The sequence below is a fragment of the Patiria miniata genome, unplaced genomic scaffold (genome assembly GCF_015706575.1).
Source record: "Patiria miniata isolate m_02_andy unplaced genomic scaffold, ASM1570657v1 HiC_scaffold_6, whole genome shotgun sequence".
In the NCBI taxonomy this organism is placed as follows: domain Eukaryota; kingdom Metazoa; phylum Echinodermata; class Asteroidea; order Valvatida; family Asterinidae; genus Patiria; species Patiria miniata.
In genome coordinates, this window is record NW_024037073.1 from 16,529,950 (window position 1) to 16,533,754 (window position 3,805).

Consider the following 3,805-nt stretch of genomic DNA (forward strand, 5'->3'; position numbering starts at 1 on the left):
TTATCGCTATTTACGCAAAACATAACGTTGATGATGAAAAATGTAATGGAGTAAAATTGCTTCCGGCCAAGGCTAACCACGCCCACTTGGGGTCAACATTCATACATTATTCAGGTCAAAGTAAAAATTAGCTGGCAAGTCATCAAAACAAACTAAGTTGGTTTGAGTGTCCTTTTCAAATTAGCAACCACTTCAGCAGTGACTAAAATAGCGCAAATTCTTCTATTTCATGTTACCTTCCATTATCATAACATCATCATTATCATAACATCAATTAACCTTGGTTTTGGCTAATGGAGCGCCGTCGCTAATAAGGTGAACCTAAACTTGATTAGTTTTGTCGATTAGATTGCCTGATGTCCAATCTTGCAATGGCGGTCTCAGATGGTAAATAAACGTAATGGCCAATTAACATCATGTGTTCATTTGCAAGGACGCAATTAACGCTGGACATTGGGTCTCAGGCTCCGGCAGTAAAAGTATAGTGTTTGTTGCAAAACGACTGGTTAGTTCAGGTTGGCGTTGCATGAAGAGACCGGTGACAGTTTCTCAGGATTGTTTCACAGGATCGCAAGCTGGATTTGACACGTCTACACTTAAGACTGGTGTAAACTTGGGAATTACCATGGTGTAAACTTGGGAATTACCATGGTGTAAACTTGGGAATTACCAGCTCACACTTTGCAACTAGAAATGAACAAACTACTGAATTAACCGAATTACTGAGACACTTACATTTTAGCTCGGTAGGATTGAAGACGACAAGCTGCTGGAATTGTATGCTAGTTTGACTCTGAACTTATTGTCTTCTCTAATTCTGCAAACGTTCTGGAGTAAACACCTGTGTCAGAGAATCCGTTTTTGTCGGATTGGTTTTTCTTCAGTTGTGTGTTGGATATGCAGTGGTCACAATGCAACGACTGATGATGAACGACCACTAAAGATGTTGCGTTTTGGTTTGAAAGAACGTCCGCCTTATCTAGTGTTTTCGAATGATTAATCTTCAAGGAATTGATTTTGCCTCAGCAGAAGCATCTGATGAAGTTGGAGGGTTATATAAACAGGAAGTTATACCAAGCATGATGACAAGTGCCTGTGCAAAATTAGTAATAAACAGAAACACCAAGATTACAAGGATCGTGTGCTGCATATTGCCTTTGGATGGACCCAACACGACTACCTCGTCACAGCCGTCCCTGGTGAAGTCTTTTCTCACCTTGTCAATCCCGATTCAAAGCTGAGGATCTGCAAATACTATTTTGGACAGTCAGGATCCATTATCTCTAGCAAGATAGCTTAAGCAGGCTTTACCGCATTTTGTCACGTCGGTTTATCGGGAAAACCGTCTTCTTGAAAGAGACCGTAATCTTTGAGATCCGGGACGTAAATACTTTTCCTAGTGGCCATCGCGTGATATCCTTCTGAATGAGACAATTGTAAAATCCTGGTGTTTACGAAAGACTTTAGGTATGGAATCAAAAGATATCCAATTTTGATTAACGCTTGAGGAACAGAAAACAACCTTAAGTTAAGGTGCTCGTCATTCCAGACGCCTGCCTTAACCATCAAATTTAACCCTCACAGAAAAACAAGACATCGCTATCGACGTAGCCGATCAACCGGCAGAAAATGACCACGTACTCATAACTGAACCCTTACTAATCCAAGACATCTGCAGCTCTCAAAAGCTCCCAAGGGAACGTTTAATGGCCGTGTTATCCGTTGTTAAACCCCGGCGCTAAACTGCCATCTGGACGTTTTCGCGCCGATTTTATGGCGCGTGCGTCATGCCTGCGAATAACCTTTTGTATGTTTTTGAAATGAGTAAAGTATACTCTTAAATTTGGCCTTAAGTGAATACAACAAATGCATTGGAGCAATTCTATCAATTCCCGAAGGTCGTTAGAGATGCGCATGCAGTTTACGGCTGGAGATGCGTGAGCAAGACGCAGGAAACTATAAACAATGACTCATAAGTCTTTCTCTTGAAAGAGACATTCAATAGATACAACAAGCTGATTAATTCCCAACCACTTTCACTGTCTTCATTGCTTGAGTGCTGTGATTACTCAGTAAGTGTCATCGGAAACTGCTCTAGCTTACTAAAAGCACAGCCAGCTTCACGGGATGCCCAATTGTGTTTGTAGGGCAGAATAACGCGACTGAGTTATTCAGTCGCGTCAGGTACGTAGGTCATTGCACCCGGCGGACGCGGGCAGTGTCGGACCCAGCGTCCCGCCGCGCCCGGTCGTGGTGCCACGGAGCCAGCCCAGCTCACATTGAACGATTGGATGATGAGAACCGATAAATATTTCACAAGCCCAAATCGCTTGGGATAATACTCGAAAGATGATATCAACGGCTAGATGACTGGTCAAGTACCAACGGTAAAGAAATTCTTCAACAACTTGAGAGACTAGAATATTAAAAACTCTGAAGGTGTCATGTTCCGTTTTGACAGAAATGACAGTTAGGTTTCTGGTTGTTCCAATTAGCGTTAGATTCTGTCAGCTTGAGCTACCTCGACCAATAAACCGAACTGCTACACAGAATACACATTGTTTTGAAAATAACACCAACACTCGAAATCCCATCAGTCTTCTGTAAAGTATTATATGCATGCTGAAGGCAATATATCATGCAGAACAGTGGATCGATAGGATTCTCAGAACTACTGTATTTCTGCATTACTATGTACTTTAACTTCAAGGAAATATTGTGGCTACCTCCCTGCTCTTATTACACTGATTGCAAACCTTTGCTCGTGGAGACGTCCTTAACGATTATACAGTTAACTGAAGCGTTCAACTGAACCCGAGTGTGTAATTTCTCATTTTGAAAACGATTACCGCTGCCTACACCTAGGATTTTGTGCTTGATAGCACCTCGGAGCGTAAGCAGACCGGAGTGTCCACTTCTACGAAGAAACTTTGGAGGAAAAAAAATGTTATCCCGACTTTTAGGTCTACAACTTGTTCTCTGTGTTGCGCTTTTCCGGTGCACTATGGGGAGCAAACACCAACATGACCAAGGTAGCTTAGACAAACCTGTTTTGAAAAAAACGAACAAAAACCAAACTTTTCACAATTTAAGAGATTGTTTCATTCGTTTCATCACACTGTTTTACGAGAGCTTAGGCGAGCCTTTATAGTTATCCACTCTAGCCAGTAGCGGGTCTAGGAGTGTTAAGTGGGTGGCTTGGGTGTTGAATTCAACGCAAACGGAGTCCAAAGGATGTAAGCAATGAACCGAAGCTGGAAAATATTATATGAAAGTTATCTGAAAGGAAGTTGAGATTCTTTTCCAGGAAAATATAAATCACTAACACAACGGACAGAAGCGTGTTGGGTGGTTACCCATCCGACCTTGCAATGGGCCCACTGAGTCTACCACTCTATACATCAAAAGTTTACCTTTGAAAGTGACCTGCTTTTGTAATATTTAATGCCAAGATGTTTTTTCACAAGACTTTCTTAACCTTAACACTCGAGTATACCGCCTCTTTGCATATAATAAGCCACGCCCACACATTAGGGAAAGCAACACCTAAAGTCTAAAAAGGATTTAAAGTTAATAAAAAAACATGAAACGCAAGCAAATTATATATTAACGACTACTGTGCAACCCCCTTTAAAATAAAATAGGCAAGATCCAAGGTTGGGGCCAAAATCTGAAAATTATTCAACCCTGTCCGTCCCTCATCACAATGCTTGTGTACCAAAAAGACTGCACAAATTGGGTCTGATGTTTGATGACGGGAAATTAATGTTTTGAGACACCAAAATGTTATTTCTTTGCAGTTGTG